This window comes from Fringilla coelebs, assembly GCF_963513975.1.
Source record: "Fringilla coelebs genome assembly, chromosome: 8".
In the NCBI taxonomy this organism is placed as follows: domain Eukaryota; kingdom Metazoa; phylum Chordata; class Aves; order Passeriformes; family Fringillidae; genus Fringilla; species Fringilla coelebs.
This window is the reverse complement of record NC_140066.1, coordinates 15,159,597-15,180,566: the sequence shown is the minus strand read 5'-3', so window position 1 is coordinate 15,180,566 and position 20,970 is coordinate 15,159,597. Positions and strand designations below refer to the sequence as shown.

Below are 20,970 nucleotides of genomic sequence, written 5' to 3'. Positions count from 1 at the left end.
TCCCAGTGAACTGGTGTTTGCATCACACAATTTTCTTCCTTTCAGTGTGTAGGGAGTGAACTGCTTTTTCTTGATCCGAGATTGAAGTTGGATTTTGAAGTGATGTTGCATGCTAAATCTACACAATCTGCAGTTGTTCCTTGGGTACCCAGAGCACTTAATTCATTGGAACAGTCAATCCAACTCCTCTTGTGAAAACGAGTTTTAAACTAAAATCATTATTTGTGTTGAATTCTGTTCTGAACAATAGGAATCTATGTTGGATTGAGAGAATGTCAGTAAATAAATGGAAGACTATCACAGTCTATGGAAAGTATTGGCATTTGGAAGAGAAATAATTTGATGTACTTGTTTTAGTTTTCAAAGAATGGCAGTAGATTGAAAATAATATCTTGGTGGCTGCTCCTGCATAGTCCATGATTATCTGTATTTTAAGACTGAGAAGTACTTTTTTTTCAAGAGCTTTGGGGGTTAAAGAAAAGGGCATAATAAAGAGCATATGTTAAGTATAGTAATCAGATGGATCATTATTGCTTTCTGACTTCCTTAATCTCTCTCACTCTAAAACAGTATTTCCTCATCACTGCTGTTGTGAAACAAGAGTGAAGGACTGCAGAAATAACTGTTGTCTGAGGACAAGGAGCTTGGCTGAAGGGAAGAACCTGCATTAACCCTGGAATTATTGTCTCTATCTTTTCTTCTCTGTTTTGTTGAAAGGTATCTTCTTCTCACCTTAATGCAATGCAAAAGATTCTCAACATATAGTTGCAGATGTAAAGAACTTGACTAGCTTTGCTGATTCCAATCACTAAGGAGGACCTCGGTCCTCCAGTGTTCAACAAACCTGCTGGTGATCATGGTACAAAAAGCTGCTTGGCATTTGGCAGGAAAATACTTATGGACCTTCTGTTTGTGCATCCCTTGTTTGTGTTTGTCGTCTTGAATGGTTTGTGCCACTTTTGAGATCTTGCATTTTACATAAATCATCTTCACATAAGTTATCCTGGAGATGATTTTTCCAATGAAAAAGACTGTCCCCAAACCCTTCTCTCATGCAAGTGTGGGGAGTGAGGAGCATGGAAGTGCAAAAGGGCCATGTATTTTTCTCATGCTCTGGATTCAGCATGTCAAACCAGACACGCTATACAATAATTATATTGTCTTTAGGGTCATGGTTAATGCAGTGTTATAGCTCAGTTGCAGGCTTTACCCATGAACTGATGCTTGCAATTATGCGACATTTTATACTTTTATTTATATTTTTGTTTTGTTTCTCCTGGTCTTCTCTTTTGATGATGCTTACCTGAGTGAGTTGCTCACTGGTAGAGCTGGAAGATTATTTCCTTTCTTAATACTTGATTTTGCCTTTTTAATTTAATTTTCCTGCTGAGTTTATAAATGGGAGTGGTGAATGTTCTTTGTGTAATACAGCCATTCGCATTGCTCGTGTTTGCAGGAACCTTGCTATGGTGGGAGACTACAGTGGTAGAAATAAGTTTTAAAAGAACACAAGTAAGAGTTCTAATGTTGGGGGGTAGTTTAATTGGTCCAAAAGTCAAGAAGGTTGATAGGCTCTTGCAGATAGGGCCTATAGTTCTCTTCAGGTGCTTAAGTGTCTGCTGTTTTTCCTGTGCAGCTGGTATATGACCTGTATTGACAAATAGTTATACTTGGATATATGCACAAGGCCAGCTCATTTTTTTTATAGAAAACCTAGTGTGTGATGGCTGCTGCTGACATGTTACTGGCATATAATGCACACACAGACACACACACACACACATGCCCGCACAAAAAATAAGATCTTATGAATAAAGATCTTTAGGACATATGCATATTTCCTTCATATATAAGTATGGTATATGTATTATATGTACATGAATTATATTTTTAATCTATATAAACTTGAGGGTGATGCTCAAGTATTTTTTGACTTTGATTCAGCACTTGTGGTAGGACTTTGTCAGTGATAACCTTTTCACTTATAAACTTGAAGCAAGGAACATATTACTTAGAGGTCGCTTGCAAAAAACATTCAGTCTCTTGAGTGTAAAATCTCTTAAAGTGCAAGGAAATGCAGCAGAACTTGAACCTTCAACCATTTGAGATGTGTAAGGTCCAAGACTTGCTGAAGTGCCATGACTCTTCAAGGCCATGTGGCCACAAAAGCACTGGATGGGGATGCTATATTTTAGACTCCCAGGACTTTCAAGACATTTTAGTTGAAGAGATAAGAAAAACTTACCATAGTTGACCTAGTTACTTAAATGATAAAGTGTAGTGATTATTCTAAAGCACTTAAAGGCTGAAGGAAAAATGTTCTAGACAGGCCAAGGATTAACAGTATATTGAATATTCGTAAAGCTTTGCTTCCAACATAGCTATGTTAAGATAATTTGACAGTCCAGTGTGAGAATGTTCAAATCACAGCTGCTCAAGGATCTAAACACTTTCTGCCTATTATCTTGCATTTAATACACTCTGTATCTTGGACAATGAAGTGCTTTGGAGTAGCACAGAAACAGCCATATGTGAAGGTGATTATACTGGAATTGCTGTGGGAAAAATTGTCAAGTACTATGTTTTCTAGGAATGGAAACTAAGCCAACTAAGAGAGAGCCTGTGTATGTGTCCAGTTTACTTTCTTCCCTCACTCTTGTGCTGCTTTTTCTCCCCACTGCCTTCATCTCCTTAAATCAGCAGAAGGCTGCTGAAGGTACTGCTGAGAGATTTGGGTGCAGGTGCGATGTGAGGTTCCTGTATTCTTGCCAGTGGTCTCTCTCTTGTTCCCATGTTGTTCATAATGGGAGCCAGCCGTTAGCTCTGTTCATGGGCAGTATTGGTTCTAGTTCTACCAGGTGCACAATTAGTAAATTGCTAGTCTAAGTGGGGAATGTCAGAGGGCAGTTCAGTTTCTTTCACTGTCAATTCTTTGGCTTCCTTTAAATAAGTCATATCAAACAGTCTCCTATTACCACTAATAAAAGGGCTTTTGAAATTTGGACATATCTCTAATGAGAATCTATCTCAACCCTTTTAAAGTGGGCCACTACTTTGTGACTGAATTATAGACTCTGCAACCAGAGGTGGTTTGAAACAAGAGGTTCACCTGCATTTAAATGATTGAGCAGAAGAAAAAAGTTTCTAAAATTAAGAAGACTAATGCATTACTGTAGATTTTGTGTCACTTCTGGTAATTGGTCTATGGAGGAAGAAAGGACAAATGTTTTCATTGAGCTAGAAGTGAATGGGCATGTGTTTCTTTGTGTGTTTTAGTATAGCATAGGAAAGTCTAGGCTGCTGTAGTCCTAGTATTTTAAAACCTAGTGGAATGGTGAAGTCAGCTTTAAGGTAATCTTGCACTTTTTTTTTTCCGCCTATTTTCTTTCTGGGTGGGAACATAAATGCACTAGAAGCATTTAAGACTAGTGTGGGTAGAAATAGTAGTACTAGAAACCCATCAAGACAGCTATTAGTTGTAAAGTTGATATTTGTATTTACAGCATAGCCTATTCCATTCCTATAATATGGAATGAATAAATAATTCCTATATTGTAGCAGATGCACCTTAGTAGGCAGAATAGCATCAGAAATGGTCAAAAAGCTTCATTCTATACACAGAAGGTCAAATGTTTCAGATTCTCTACCTTATATTCAATATACTGTGATGTCATAATCTAAATCAGGTTTTCTGATTTAGATTATGATGATTCCCTGACTGCGTGTTTCCATATAATTCTCATTCTTGGGGGAAAACAGAACTAGGGAAAAAGACTTATGCACCCAAGTGAGTGGAGTGAAAACTTATTCACACCTCTCTTTTCCCTAGTAAAAAACCACAATAAAGTCTGCAAAATAGATAAGCAGGTACAAACTTAGAATAAAGGTTTCTCTGTAAGTCCCTAATATTAAATATCTGAACTTAACCTCTGTGTCAAGAAATTTGCTCAATTAAATTATTTTCTGCTTTTCAAACCACTTGCAGAAAATAATAGATATTTCCTTTCACTAGTTTTTATATGCTGAACACAAATGAGATTCTTGTTGTTGAAATCCATCTCATTAACTGGAAATAACCTTATTCATCTTATAGAGTGCATTCGCATCTATGCATATTATGTAGAAAGCTAAGTGTTACTTATGCCCATCCTGTGCAGGTCTTTTTCTCTGCAAAATTTTAAAATCTGTCCTTGTCTTTTGCTACAGAGCACTGTATGTATGTATGTATGTATGTATGTACGTATTTATGTTAAGGCCCTTATCTCTCTTAAAGTGAGCATTGGAATTGAAAGCAAATTGCTCTTGAAATTACCTCTCTGGTGATTTCAGCTAATTCAACCACAACTAGTGTATTAAAAAGAGCAAACAGTTCTGCCCTCTTTTCCTCATTGGTATCGATGGAGTAAAGAGCTTTGACCCTGTGTAAAGCTTTATCATGTAATGCTTTACATGATAGACTATTTTCAGATTCTTGTGTGAGTCACGGGAAGGCCCCATGTGCAAACTTGACACTGGCTCTCTGTGCTTGACCTTATAACTTTAGGATTTTATGTTACTTAAATATACTAAAGTGTACCTTGTATCAAACTGCAGGTGCTGCTACACTTCTATTACAGCACGGTAACACTTGCCTCGTAAAAACTCTGAGGCTTGTGAAAGAGTTAAGCAAAGCAGCCAGAAATGGTTTTCAGCTTTTACTTTTCAGATACAACCTTTTAAGCATACCTACATTTACCTGCAATGGCAATCGTTTTGCATTTTAATGACAAATCAAGTATGCTAACTTGCATTTGAAACGAAAGTGCCTTAAATGTCTCTGGCTGTCAGAATGAGATGTTAGGAGCTTGATGAAAAGAGAACAAAGAAGACAAAGTATGAAGCCTAGATACAGAGCAAAATGAAATAAAACCTTGTATGGCCTGTCAGGGGTGTCAGTTGATATTCCTATCTAAAGCACATTATAGTATTACTTTGCAGCTCATAGCTTACTCATCTGTCTTTTTTAATTCATCACATTCTAGCCCACATCTTTTAAGTCCCATGTGTCAACAATGGAAGAAATCTGTTAATTGACAAATGAGTGTCACAAATGTGAATTGGTGCCTTTACATCAGAGGCAGGTAGTCTCTGTTGTTTTTTGTCGGCTCTATTATTGGCATAAGCCAGTGTAAGACATCTGTCTTTGCCAGAATGAGAGATGACAGCCAGAGAAGGGCTGTCATTGTTTTAGTGCATGTTCATTCTGCTGAGATACTGTATAAAGATAAAATGTCAGTTAAAAGAATATGAAAAACTATCGGGAGGAAGTCCTTAAATTACTTGGGAAGGGGATCTGGGAATTGGTGCCAGAATTGAAATCCGAACGTTCCAGTTTGCATCTATCACATCAATTTAAAAATAATACTTTCTGAGTAACTGGGTCAGTTTATAAGGCATTTAGGAAAACGTTATGTTGTGTTGGCATAATTAGCTCATAAGATGGAAAGAAAAACATATCTTCACAGGATATGAGTTTATTACAAGTTCATTTTTCAAACATGTATAGAATTGTCTCAATAAAAATATGCTGTGTAGCATCTCTAGTGTTGATTTGCATCTGTTTTGAAATATTGAAATTGCTCCGTTCCAATTTCTTTTTCTGTTATAGTTCTATTTTAGATTGATGAATAACATAATGAAATAAAAAGCATAGCCAGCTGTGAGTTGATGAGACAATTAATAGGAAGAAAATTATTAACATAGTTTCAGGGTGTCTAGAGGGTGTATGGTATATAAAAGTTACTCCCAAATCACTAAATCCCTTTATTGCAATAAATGACTTTTTAATCTTGGATAGCACAAAAGAGAGGAGGAAAATGTTTTAATGGAGGTGGTAGAAAGGGGAAATAGAATTAAAATGTCATAAAAGGCTGCCATTTTACTTTTTACTTTATATCAAAAGTCATAAGAAAGGCAGATTGGCAGTTTTATCTTCAGCAGCTCTTACAATCACCCTGTGCTGTACAGGACACTCACTGGGTAGCCCTCTCCTTCCCAAATGACTTGTCACTTGGGTTCTAAATGACCTTGTCTGAACTTGAGGCATTTTGAGGGCTATGTTGACACAATCTGGTGAAGGACTAACTCTGGATCTGTGGGCTGGCTGAGTGGAAGTTTCAAGATGGATGTCTCTGAACTGCCATTTATTGAAAGTCTTAGTTTTAAAGTTACTTGGGTTTTGCATTTGAAATAGGGCTGTCAGTATAGCAAATCTGAGGCATTCTGGATTATGATACTGGTTAATATAGGTAGAATTGTCATTCATGACTCTGTAGGATTTTTTTTCATTTTTTAAACTTGCTTCTAGCAACTAATTGAGTAGCAGAAAAAATATCAAACCAATATTCTCCTTCCCCTTCCCCCCATCTGATGTGGTGCTCTCAAATTTTGTCTTTGACTACTCTGTTATCTCCAAGTATCTTCTGGCTCTTTCACTTCAGTCCATGGTTAATGTCGATTGTAAATTTAATTATTGATACCAGTCACAGAATTTAATACTTTTAATAGGTGCTAGTAATATTATGAGTCTCCTGTGTCTTAGGGTCTAAAAAACTAAGAATGAGTAACATGCAGCTTCCTTTTTTTAAAGTATTTGGATAGAAGTATTGCTGCTCTGTAAATAGATTTCCTATAAAAAGAATACTAATAGAGAAGGTTGTTCTCTTGAAGGTCTGTTTTTTTTTTTTTTTTCATCAAAAAAGCTAAACTTTTCAAAGTTCCTTGGAAATAATTTTGCTAGAGAATATTTTAAAATATTATAATCTATGAAAACCAGGAAGTGTTTGCTGCTTATATACAAAGGCTTATGAGGCTTGGATGCCTGTAAGTTTTTAGTGATAGCTTCATTCTTTCATTTCCAGCCTTCATTGGTTCTAAGTAGATGTTTAAATTTCCAGTCAAAAGCCATGCTGTTGGTATCTAAATTGCCAGGCATGTCTTCTCAGGCAGTTGTTCATCATGTGCTTTGAAGTTCAGTTTCCTTTGAGAAGTGGAAAGACAGCACTGGCTCCATTTTACAGATGGCAGAACTGAGTTGTGAGGAGCCCTTGTTCATTAACTATACATGCCAAATATAATTGTCAGCTCTTCATACCAGGTTGCATAAACCACTTTTTCATGGGGGGACAAGTAATGGCTGATACCTGTCCACTTACCAAATCAGAAATGATCCTAGAGATAGTTTATTCTCATGTGTTGCTTGGCTGCACTTTTTATTATCTGATAGTGGATATATCTGATGTGGTGATACAGCAGAGACTAAAAAGAAAGATGTGTTATAGACTTAGAAGAAATCTCTGTTTCCTTTTGGTTAAATGGTATAAAATTATAGATATAACAAAAGTAATGGCAAAAGAGATGTGGACTCTAAGAGGCTTCTATTGTTGATTCTTTTTCTTCTATTTCTTCCTTTTCTAATTAAAAATTAAGAGATGATCAGAAGGAGAAGTTGGAATACCAGATCTGGTCTCTCTAAAGAACTGAATTAATTTCATCATGAAAATTCATATGCAGGACATACAGTTGGAGTTAGTTAAGTTACTGCCCTGTTTCATACCCAGTGCTTACAGGAAGATGCCATGAAGCTTGTGGAATTCTGCTTTGGGATCATGTGTTTGTAGGACAGTATCGTCACAGTTAAATTACTTCTAGAAAGGGAAGATACAGGAATATGACTACAGAAACTTTGTACATGTGTGTGCTCATACCCTCTGGGTGATTCCCCTTCCAACTGCCAGCTGTCATACAGAATCTGAAACAGGCAAAAATTTATTGGGTAGTATTTAGAAACATGTCAGTGGTAATGGCTGGATCTCTGATTTCAATTATCACCTACTAAATTTAGGCTAATGTAGTGCATTTGTAGACCTGTTGAATGCACTTGACATCATGTTTAAAATATTTGAAACTGCACTGGTTTTTGATATCATATGTTGACCACTTTCTTTTCCTTATTCACATCTGGTGCATGGCAGCAGGCATCCTATGTGACCTATAAAAACTTTGGTTGTGCTAGTTTGATTTTCTTTTTCTTCTTCAGATTATACTTAAGCAGAGAAGAAGACAGTAGTCTGAGACTACAATTACTTTAATGAGACACTGCTCTGAGATAGGTAATTCGCCCTATTCCCCCGCCTCCAGTACAATCAATGTGTAAACAGCATTTTAAGCTTTATTCCTATTGTTTGGCTTTAATTTTTCTTTGAAAATCCTTGGTCACTTGGGTGCTCTTAAAGTTATTTTAATAAAAAAATTCCCTATAGTCACTATTTTTCTGTATCTGGATGAGATTTCAGGTAGAATCTGATTATACACCTTTTTTTGTTATATTAGCAGAGATTAATGTTGAAATCCAAAGTACTGAGTTCTGCTTTGCTTACTTTGCAAACATTTTATGTGCTATTATTTTAGGACTATTGAGGGGTATTTTTTAAAAACAAAAGTTTCCTTTTTCAAGTACTGCAGTACTTCATTGGAGTGCTGCAAAACAGTTTTCTGTGTCCTACTCTTTTCATAGCCATCTTCCTCATATGTATTTATTAAATTTATATGCTGATGTTTGCAACTCTGAACTTGCCTTCTAACTATTGAAATAGTAACTGTTGAAGTAATTTGTTTGATAGTACTCATATCTAATGTACTAATATCACAGATTTTAGTTTGTGTCTTCCTGTTTTTGTGAAAATCTTGTGAGCTTTTAAAGTTGCATCCACATCTGCATACAACTAATATAAAAAGTAAAGCAGTCTCCAAATATGCCTCAGCTACTTTGAGTAAGTTCATTGTCCAGATCTTGATAGCTGCATAAACAAACCTGGGGAATTTTGTAAGAATAAATCTCCTTTGAAGCAAGATCTCTCTGCTTATACTAATTTTGCTTGTTTTGATTTCTTAATTCTGAGAGTATATTTTTCAGTAGTATTCTCATGGTGGTTAGCAGGTTCTTTTCCTGCCTAATGCTTCCAAACATCCTTTAGATAACTTCTTGTTAAGAATCTCAAAGTTGTTTTAAACTGAATTTATTACTAAAAAACCCTGAGCATGTTATCTCTGAAATACAAGACACAGTAGCAGAAGCTTTCGAATTGGGTGTTGGAAACATTCCTACTGGGAGAGGAAACAGATCTTGAGGATGGAATTTCAGTAGAGTTGCATGTTGGCCTTCTGATAAAATGTGTAAGGATGTACAGTGTTACTGATGATTTGTCACTTGCAGAATTTCTAGAATTTTCTTGGATGGTAAGTTTCAGGAATAGTTTCCTCTTAATGCTTATTTGCATTGGATTTGTTTTGGTTTTGGTGTTGGAATTGTCTGTGATTCCTTAGAAATTCTTTGAGCCAAGCATGGATGCAGAAGCATGGATGCATTCAGTAGTTGTATGGGATCTACCTAGTGGCTTCATGGTGTTATCAAAGTTACCATTTAAAAGGAGCAATGTTTACTATTCTGATTTAAGCTTGTCCAGTTTAAGCCTAAAACTCATAAGTGATCACAAGTCACAAAAAATGCCTATGTAACTTTATTACATCCAGCCTGTATGTGTAATCTATATTTATTTTCCTTTCATAGAGATGTTTTTCTTAGTGGAGGATTCATTTAATGTGAGCCTAATGCTGTTTTTATTTTTCCTTGGATGTTTGAAAAATGAAACCTCAGGCCTGAGAAATTTCAACATATAAATTTAAATCATAAACTAACAACAGTCTTAAGTTTTTAATAGCTTGCAGAAGTGTTTTTGCTCTGTTATATATTTCTTTAGTAGTCTGAGATCTCCTGATGTATAGGTTCTGTCCTCTGTCATAATTTCTAACAGGCTTTGCTGCTCTTACCAGAATTCTGGTTTACTGGAACTGTGCAGAATGGGTATTTCACTTGTTTGGTTTGATATGTTTTCATGATAGTGTATTGGTTTGCAAATATGGGGAACTTCTGTACTGCTTTACTTTACTAACCTTTCTAATTGCTCTGTACTCAGTTCTTCTCAAATCATTCCTGTGCTGCCTGACTGCTACCTTGGATGACCCAGTGATGGACAGTTGTGTTGGCTTCCACTTTATTTCCACAAATTCTTCAGTTCTGTGTGACTGCAAAAATCTTTCCTCTGTTTCCAGGTATCTTATTTCACATAGTAATGTAGTGCCTACCAACCATATGTTTCTGCAGCACATAACTGTACTTTTGCCTCTTCTTTAAGTCAATGGGACAGTTATTGCTTTCAGTACATCAAGGTGGAACTTCTTCACAAATATGTGTTGTTCTTTAATGTGTGTCTATTGTAGATGGTGCTGTCTGCAGGCTGTGTCAGAAGAGTCATACTTGAAAACTAGGGAGGGAAAATTAACATGTTGCTATTCTCTCCTTTTTGAATCAGATAGATCTAATAAAATAATAAATATACTAAAATAATAAAAGTGCATGTTATGGTCATGAACTTTTGGAGGCTCAGGAATGGTATTTTATATAAGCATTCAAATGGTATGTTTTATATATCTGTAGAGGAGGAAGGTAAATACCATGGTATTTACTATAATTCGTGAGCCCCATCAGAAATAAAATTCTTAAAGTGTATTAAACTTAATCCTTATGTTAAGGGCTTTTTTCTGTTTTCTTGTTGTTTCTTGTGAATGCTTCATCAATATTCATAGTCCTGCAAAGCCAAAGCGATTGTTGTGTAATAATCAGAGATCACTGAGGAGAATTTAATCAGGATAAAACCAAATTTTTATTTAGTGGACAAATAATTGATTGACTAAGAAGAAGCAAAAAGCAGTACGCAATCTCATAAAAGCCAAAAAGAAGGGACAAAAGTAGAGAAGATTGAATGCTTGTCTTTCTTATTGACATGTGTCTTACTTTCAGTTCATGACTTCCATTACACAGTGCTGTCCTTCAATTGAATGATCTGGATGCCCTGGCATAGATGACATTAATTCTTGTTTTAAATGTGAGCAAATATTAATTTACGTCACTGAAGAGGAAATAAGATAAAAACAAGAAAAGTTCGTGTTTGGAAAGAGTAGAAAGTTGATTTGATACTGACTTTGCATTTTGATGACCCTTTGTGATGCTTTCTCATTGCATGACTTCTACAGGAGGTTGCTGGTGGGTTACATGAAGACAAATATCTTTGGAACAAAAAGACTCTTTTCTGTCAAAGCTGGAAGATAGTTTTGGCTCTTCTTTTTTATTATTATTGTTTTAAATTTTTTTTCTTCCTGCTCTCCTTCAGAGAAGTCTAAGAAAACTGCTGGCACTGACAGAAGATGAAAATATGATTTATGCTGACATCATATATCACCCAAGCAAATATGTTTTGTCAAAGACATTTTTTTATGGTGTGGAAATAAAGAATCAGTGAATAGTTCTTGAAGGAGTATTGGTTCAGACTTTTCTTGCCTCTATCACCACTTCCCCGCCCCTATTTTTCCTTTTCTGCTTTGTCTGTCTTTAGAGATCTTAATGCTGATGCTAGCTACAAATGGTGGTTAAACAAATTTTCTTCAGTCCTTAAGCATAGCTGCTTCATGTGGGTTGATGTAATGCAAGGTGTAATGTAATCTCTGCTGTGAGGCTAGAGGCCATATCCAGCTATAGCAGTGTTGATACTGATATTCTGACTCCCACAACATTTCCTTACAAATTCCATTTAGAGATAATAAGTTTCCTTTGCTGACAAACTGTAGCAGCATCATCTACTAAGTTGGGTTGGGTCTACTTAAAAGTTTTTTTCAAACAGTATTCCATTTGTCGACATCTGACTTAGTTAAACTGGACTTCGACTATCAAACGCTGTGGATATGACCAGTCACACTATTTGTTGAGATGATTTTATCTGCAGCAGCAGAGAAGAAAGCAGGTGAATGAAATACAGGCAATATTCCAACATTGAATTGAAAAAGAAACCCAGCCTGGATAAAGTAGGTAGATTACACTAGTTTTACAGATAATTCTAGGCAGTAAGGCTGAAAAGGAAGTGAGATTAATTGTGTGAGTGGCTGGAAAGATGTGATGACTTAAGTGTAAGTCTTAGACTGTCACATCAGCAAAATTCTCAGTCCAAAAACCAGTATCTTGGCTGAGACACAGGGAGCTGGGACACGGACCATCTGTTGGCTGCTGGGGATACAAATGATTCCAGAGAGAGGGATGTAAACCTTGTAAAACCTTTTCATTTGAAGTTGGGTAAAATATGGACTTTTACAGCTGTTTAATTAAGTTCTTTCAATTTGTTGGAATTCTTAGCTCCAAGGAAATACAAAATACACAGAACCAATTGGGGTGATGTCTAAATTGGCACTTAATAAATGCTGCTTGATCCTTCCATAGTGGATAATAGTTAGCCAACTGCACTCTGCCTAGTGTCTGAGGACGCAGGGCATCCTTTTTTACTAAAAGAAAAGTAGCATAAAAATAGCTGCTTATAGAACACCTCTGTGCTAAAAAATGCCCAAACTAATGGTACAACCATTGTGCCAATGGTACAAAGCTGACTGTGGTGACTGTTCCAAATAGCCAATTCTTTGTTTTTTGAATATTGTTTCCCTGTTGTGTAGGTTGGACCTTTGATATAAAGTAAGTATTTAAACAATTTTTTCTCTTATATACCCTTCTATATACCATGTGTGCATTTTTCTTTCCAGCTAATGCTGTTGTGTGGAGGAGGGGCAAGGTTTGCAGTGCCACACAGCCTTTTCAGAAAAGTTTGAAACTTGGTGGTTCTGTGTTGTGTCAGGCAAGGTGCTTCCCATGAGTTTGTATGAAGTGTTTTGCCACTGCAAAAACATGAGGAGGAAGGTGCAACTGTCACCATGAAAGCAAAATCTGGTGCCTCACTGGTATGTGGAGGTGTTGCCCCTGAGTAAGGCAGGGGTGTCTGGCTCATGGTGATTTCTGAGCTTGTTCAGTGCAATGCATCGAACCTCTTGCCCTACCTTTGCCATGAGTCAGCGCTTTGCAGGGAGCTAAGAGTTAATGTATCTTATTTCTGTGCAAAGCAAGTGCTGCCATGTGATTTGGAGTCCTATCCCTCATTTCCCCTCACTTTGAGCAGTGGTATGCTATATCTTTGTAATTCTTGAAATGTTGTGATTGATTTTTATTTAATATGTGTTAGGACTCAACCTTTCCCCAGTTTCCTTTTAACCTTGTCAGATTTCTCTCTGGTATTCCTCCTTCTTCTATTTTGAAACCATTAAACTCTTGTAATATAAATTCATTTACACCTCAGCTTTGGTAAGTATTTTTGAGAAACATGGAGAAACTGATGCATGCAGAAAATGTTGGGTTTTTTGAGGTGGTGGAGGGACACCCTGAATGTTCTGGGCAGAGCTTTGGAGATGGAGTCCTTGAACACTTTCAGTCATCTTGTAAGTTATTCAGCATAATCTGTATAAAGACTACAGCAACGTCGGTAAGGATTGTTTCATTATCTATAGAAAACATAGCATAGCAGTACTAATTGTCTATATAATATATATCTATGTATGCTTTGACTGTCATGGCCTCTGAAAGGATGGCTGGTTTTTTCCTCTAGTTAAGTGACAGTCATATAGCATGCACTTAACCATGTTCTTAATTGTTTTGTAATACAGGCGTGGAATTAATGTCCTCATGTGCTTTGCTGAGTCAAGATCTTGGTGGGTTCCTGTACTCATGTTTCATGCTGTTAACTCTCTACCAATGTTCTTTCTGTTAATAGTGATCAAGTCACAAAGCAATTATACTCCCACAAGCTGTCCTTTAATAACCTTTGTCATTTGTCAAAGTGCATTAGGGCCTTGCATATTTTTACAGAGAAGCTACTGGTCTTTATGAATTAATGGAGTGTTCTGATGTGCCAGCTCATCTTTCATGCCAAATTGCTGTTGGTTCAGAGGGGAGCTCACATCAGTTTAAAGAAATATCTTCTATCTTTCTCTTAGACCAAAAGATTTTCAAACAAGGTTAAAATCTTAGTTAGCAACAATCAACAAACAATGCTCATTTGAACCAACTCAACCTTCTAGTCTGGCAAAGCTTAGTTTTTAAGCTTTTAAATTATCTTTGGATGTGAATGTAACTTGTATTAAACTAGAAAAGGTATAATGATCATCATATGCTTAACTGTGACAGTCTTTTCATAAGCATATATTTATGATGTTACGCCTCTGTGGGTATTTTGGGCCTTATGATTCTGCTCTTTATACTACAAAGGAGTAACTCAGTGTGATCTTATCTTTCCCACTTAGGTTGTTTCTTAAGTAAGTGTTATAACTGCAAGCAGTCAGGGTGTATTCCTCCTTGTGATTTGCCAGCATGAAGTAGATATTTGGGGATGGCATGTTCTTGAGTTACCTGCTATAGGGGAAAGTACATGAGAAGGAAAGAGAGCAACTCCCTGAAAAACCATTTGATATTTTGTGAACAGTCTAGTGTTAAAGAATAAAAAGTATGATAATTCTATTGCAGTTGTGGTAATTTAAGCATATAAATTTCCCCTCAGTCCTGAAAACCTCTTCATCAGATAGAGAACTCTGATGCTTAGAGTATATATTGCATCTCTACTTCAGGGATTGCTTTCTCCTAGGTAAAAAATGTTGAAGCCTGGTGGATCACTGTTACTTTGTAGATGTGTATACACTCCAGTATTCAGTTCTTGGCTACACATGCAGACAGATAAAGTATGTAGAAGCCAGTCAAACATGATTTGCTGACCTCTGACTGGAACTGGGATTTATCAATATGTACAGTTTGTAATAAAAGTAGGCTGTGACCTTTTGAAATATGCAAATATATTTTACTATTGTTACTATTTAGAAAGTAAAGCTTTAACTCTGTATTCCACATTTCTAGCTGTTCTGACAGAGTTAAGCTGGAGATTCTGTATCTTTATAATGAACCATATAATTCTCAAAAAAAGCATTTAAATTAGCACGTAAGCAGCCATTACAAAAAGTTGACTTTCATGCAAATCTTATGCATTGTAGTCTCTGATCTCTTCTTTGAAGCAAACATTATTTATTTTTAAAAATATTTTGTGAAATTATTTTTAATTGCTTATCCTATCTGTGCTACTTTATTATTGTAACAAACTGGGTAAACTCTCCATTGGAGAGGTTTCATTGTAATGCTGATGCTGTGATGCTGTTACATTTGTTCTCCCTCTGTTGCTTGAGTGAATATGCACATGCAGCTCTATGGGCAGAGAGTATTCTGCTTCATGTGTAGGTATTCTGGTGGAATTCTGTCTCATTGTTTAGCTGCTAGTCTCAATATTGTGTGTGGCTTTTATTTTTATTTTAGAAATACCCATTTGGCAACTGAAGACAAGTATTTTGTTGATGGATTAGAAAGGTTCAAGGTTCTTGAAGTTTGCACGTCCTGTGAAAAAGACAGGTCAATTTTTTCTCTCTGGGCATCTGTCTCTCATAAGCTCATAAATTGCTCTTGAAGCTAGATAGAAAAAATACTGAAGGCAACATCATATTTAAGAGTTTAAATGTGCTGATTGGAGTGTCTCAGATTCTAACCTCAGGCAAAAGGTCTTGTGTTCAGTCTTTTTGACTGATGTAGAGTGGTCCACTGTTAATAATTTAGTGTTGAGACCTACTAAATGAAAAATAGAGGACTCATAACATCAGTATCACTGTTGATTTTTCCTAGAAAATATGAAATCATTGTATTTTGATGTATGTTTCCATTCTTTACACACTTAACTGTTCTCTAATGTAGCCACTGCATCTGATTTTTTTTCTTAATGAACAATGTTTGTATATCTACAGAACACAGAGTTTGCCCTGCAGGACCTTATGTTCATTTTTAGTCTACTCTATTTGTGTAGTAAATAAAAAATGAGTAACATTGCCATTAGCCATTTTATATGCATTACTCCTGACCATGTTTGTGAGTAATCTGCTAAAGAATGTGCACGTTCTCAGTTTGTAGCAAAATGGGGCCTGTAATAATTTCATTTTTTAAATTAGCCTAAAATGCATGGAAACAGAAGGAACCTTTGTTTAAGCAAGGATTTTGATGGGTGTGTAAATCAACATGCTATAGGTTCAGGTCCAGTCTTTGTCAGATGCAAGCGGTTTGTAGTTCACTCTCCCATTTTAGTAGGTATAAGAGGTGAAATAGAGGATGGATCATCTTTAGATTGTCTCCTGGAGTTCTAAAACTTGTTTGCTTTAATAAAGGATCAATATTTTACATTTTAGAACTTCAGAGGTGAATTTTGGCAAAGATGTGAGAGGCAAACATTTCTTATGTAACTTGAAGGATTGTTCAGTGAAGAGAATTGTTTTCTTAGCAAAACATGGCATCATGTACGCACAAAAAAGTTTTGAAAACTTAGTTTTATTCTTTAGAAGTTGATGTGTTTTCTGAAATAGTGTATAGTTCTTATATTTTTTACAGATTAACACATTCTTCTGAAGGTAAATAGTTATGTATATAGTTGATAGCTTGCAGAAGAGTTTAATTTTTAGAGAATGTGAGTAGCAGAGAGTTGAACAGCTGCTATTGGATGTGTAGCTCATTCGGAGTTCTAAGAGCACAGATGCAGTAGTGAGGAAACAATATTTCTTTCATTGAGTGCTATGGTACTTTTTAAAACTTCTCTGGGTTGACTTTCTAAATTGTTTTTCCTCATTATATTTCCCAATAAGTACAAATACACCCTTGATGGAACCATGATATTTTATAAACTATTTAAGTAAGATAGACTATTTAGAAACTAACATAATTATTCAACTTTTCAACTTAATATCCAGCCAATATGGTATATATAATTAGGAGAACACTGAAGGTCAGATTTCAAGTGCTTGTGTTTTAGATCTATGAAAAAAAATGAAAATTATACTGAGGATCAAAACAGGTATTAAACTCTTAAACATGTACTGTATCCTTGGAAATAGAATGAACTTTGGTAGCAGCTATTGTCTTGCTTACATATCATGTTCACTAAAATAAAGATTTATAAAAGCAAGCATTTAAAACTCCCATTAAGCTTCCTCAGATCATGTTAACTTAGTTTTCCTGTGCTAGTCTAAAATTGATGCTCAAACAGAGGAGAAGGAATAATTGGGCAATCACTGTGGCTTTGGAAAACACTGGTTTTGTCCCTGTTGAAGGTGGGGTGTTTTCCCTTCTAATTGCCTCAGAAATGTTACTGTCAGTCCCTGTTTTAGTCTGATCATCTGAGCTCTGTTTGGTTTTTTTGTTACTCTGTGCTCCTGTTGTTTTTTTCTTTCCATCTGCAGCTTATATGCTTTCTACCTCTCCTTAAAATATACTAAAACATTTGAATCATTCTAAATGAGATACCTGTTAATCAGTAAACATCATTTTCCATGTGTCAGTGTACCAGCTTTTTTCTTTAAAGAGAAAGATTGTGTTTGTGGTTTGGTAGGGGAAATCGAGGAGAAGGAGATTGTATTTCCTTACAATTGAAGATAATAAGGTTGTTTTAGTTAAGTTAGGTTATCACATTAGCTATTAAAAAGTGCATCAGTAAAGTGCACATTGCACTTTCCTTGTCTCTTCATTTTCTTAGGTGATAATGGGGAAAAAAAGTGTGGAACAGGACTCTAATTTTATTTTGAATTTAATACTCTCAAATTGATCATGGTTACCAGGAGTTCCACTATGGGAAGTAGGAGGAAATGAGACAAATTTCTTGTCCCGAATTTGGAGATTGTTTTTGTGTGCATAAATCTGAACTTCCTTAAGATATTCAAGAATGTTCCAGCTTTGCTGTTGTGGTGTATCAAGCATACTGTAAAGTCACAGAAATTGGCCCTGTTTTTTTGCAAACTGAGATGCCTCTGGCATGTTTGTGCTGCTTGTGTGACATGTGAAGCAGTCTGAGGTAGCTTCTTTAACATCTAGGCTGAAGAGGGCAAAGAGGACGCCAGGTTCCAGTCTTGGCTTCCTATGGAGTCTTCTGGGAGAAGTGTTCACAATGTCTACATAAGGAACTCATCGTAAGCAGACTGAATACTTCCTATTGATTAAAGTAACTTGTGTCACAAATCTGTTGTAACAAAGAAGTCAAATGTCTAAAAATCATGGACTATCAAGATACTGGTTTTTATCCCAAAGATGTTTTCTGACTGTTATTGCCATGTGTTGCTCTTTGTACTATGCTTACAAACTGAAAAGAAAATAACTTTCTGTATAATGTACAAAAATTTGTAATGTGGGTAGGCCTTACAAGTCCCATTCTCTCAAACTGAGGCATAGAAGTTAATTCCCATCAAGGATACAACAAACTCTGCATCTCCGTTCCCATTTTTAACTTCTTTTTTCATTCCAGTCAGTGAAGAGAGAAGAATATTGGTTGTGGGGAAAGGCCTCATCTGGCTACACCTTAAAGATAGATCCTAAAATCTGTTATTATTTCAGCTGCTTCTTTTGTCTTTCTTTTCTGTCTCACTCTTTCCCCAAAAGATTGGACCAATCAATCACCTCTATCCCTTTTTAAAGCAAGGCACTTGGAAAAGCAGGGATATAACTATTACTTGACATTCAGGCTGAGCATGTACCTCCTTGGTTTCATGGAAGTGCTTTTTTTCATGGAGCCTTAAAGGAACTTTGTGAAGGCTAATTGTACTTTATTGATAGACCCTTTACTTTGCTACCAGCTCTCATTACCATACTCTCTGTATTTTTAAATTTTTTTTATGGTTTGATTCTCTCTCAAAAAAAAAATCTGATGGTTGAGTGAGTGCAGCCAAACTGGTGAAACCTTCTTATACCCACCTCCAGTAGCCGTAAGGTTTATTAGCCAAAGTGATGAATAAAAAAAGGTGGATGTTGAGTACATTATTTACCCCCTCCTTGCCCTATGCATGCATCTGTAAAATAGAAGCTAAAATACTAAACCACACCAAATGCTGATCCTTAATGCATGTTGGTAAATCATTTACTATTGCCAAATACACTACAGAAATGCCTTGTTAATGTTACCTAAATTATGTCACTAGTCAAAAAATAGAATGAAATATGTTCTTGCTTGTGCTGCAGAATTTATGGTTCAGCATATTGATTTCCAGCTTGATGATCTTACAGCATGCTAAAGTTGGTAGGGATCTGTGATAGCATTGGTGCAGTATTAATCAAAGGCAAAAACATTTCTGGTCCAAGAATTCCAAAGCATGTTATGTACTTTGCTATATAGAGTTAAATTTCTCTTCCAATGCCCAAGTAAATTGCAAATTAACACTAATAAATCACATTGCAGCAGTTGGTAAGAAGTGAAAGTATATTAATAATTAAATAGTTCTTTTCAGCCACCCCTCCCCCCTTCCTTTTTTATGTGGTGATTTTCCAGACTCAAAATCAGCGTGTCTCATGCAGGCTATCTATAATATATAGTTGTTTCAAATCAGCTTTACTTACTGAGCTTTTTCTAGTAATGGAGCTCTGTCAGCAAAAAGCATATGCACCAGCAAATGATGAACGATGGACTTGTGTCAAATGGAAGCTTGAAAGGTGCTTCTGTAGTTAAATGGATTAGTCTGCACCAGAAGTTCAAAACTCCTCAAGTGTAATTGTTTCAGAGAAAAGGTATCCCTGGATTGATAGGGGCAGCTAAGCAAGGAGAGCTGGAGGAAGAGCTACTTTGTCAGATGTAAGTGAGGGTTTACTAATCCACAAGAAGTAGGCTTTGCTGTTACAAGATTGCTGGCTTGATGCTTCTGCGAGTTTTCTTCTTTTTTCTAAATGTGAAATTTGTAAAGATTTTAATTTATGTCAGTGAAAGACAGATATTTTGGGATTTTTTCTTACAAAATTAGTAAGCTTAATTCCATTTATGTGGCCATGTGCAGCAATGATTTCAAAATAATCTGTAACATTTTTTGTATACCTCCTAAAAATGTTGGTTCTTGTTTCAGTAGTAGTGTTAGCTATAAAACTGACTTACTCTACTGTAGTTATTTTGCAGTTACACACTGAATAAGGTAATTAGGGATTGCTATATAAATGCAAAAAACCCCGCATGTAAATTTTAATTTTATATAAATAGTGTTCTATTACTGTTGCTCATTAAATATTTCATGATTTGCGTTGTTAATGTGTAAATCTCAGTCAGAAGAAAATATTTGCAGGGGAAGAAATTTACATTAGGAATTAAACTTCTGAAATATTTTTCCTGGTTTTTTTTTTGTCTATCATTTCAGCTGTATTTAAAATGGGTGTGCCATACGGGTGTTCAACAAAAGAATAGCTATAAGCAGGGAGGCTTTCACTGCTCCTCAGTCTTTCCATTTTGCCAGTTTTTTCTTCTCTTCTGCTTCTTTGCAATTGTTAGCCTTCATGTGAACTGAAAGGTACTTCAAAACACTGAAAGAAAATAGTCTGAAAGCTTCATATGCATTTCTTCATAGTAAAGAGAAGTGAAGAAGTTGAAGACTTTTTCCACTGACAGGTGTTTGTGTGTCAGAGCAATGAATGCTTTTGATGGCAAACCCACTTACTTTTCTTCATTGTAGTCTTCTTTCTAAATATTAAAAAAAAGACAAATTCTGACAACAAAAATTCTCCAAACTGTTTAAGAGAAAGCTTACTTTATTTATTTATATTTTATAAAAGAAGATATTTAAATTATTTCAATGGCTATTCACTTATTTTTGTGTGGGTGAAAAAAACCAAGCAGTTGAGCAGTGCCTGGAATGGTGAAGGCACTTTTTAGCTGTATCCTCATTATGATATAAAGATATTGTCATCTGATGATTAGTTGGTACAAAATTTCATTGTCTTACAGATTGCACACTGTCCTTAAAAATAATATAAAAGAGTCCCATCTTCCAGGACCTAAAATGATGCTAAACAACCACTTCTTTTTAAAAGTCCTTTTCATATTTTTCAGTCCTCTGGTTTATTAGCATGGCACATGGCTGTCATTTACTTAGTTTATTATCTGGCTAAAGATGGCAATTGAAAATTATTTT

The 20,970-nt window shown here is 35.8% G+C and overlaps 1 protein-coding gene across 1 annotated transcript in view; it reads left to right on the top strand.

The window, feature by feature from the left end:
- LRMDA (leucine rich melanocyte differentiation associated) overlaps positions 1-20,970 on the top strand; it is a 601,006-nt gene that overhangs the window by 12,102 nt on the left and 567,934 nt on the right.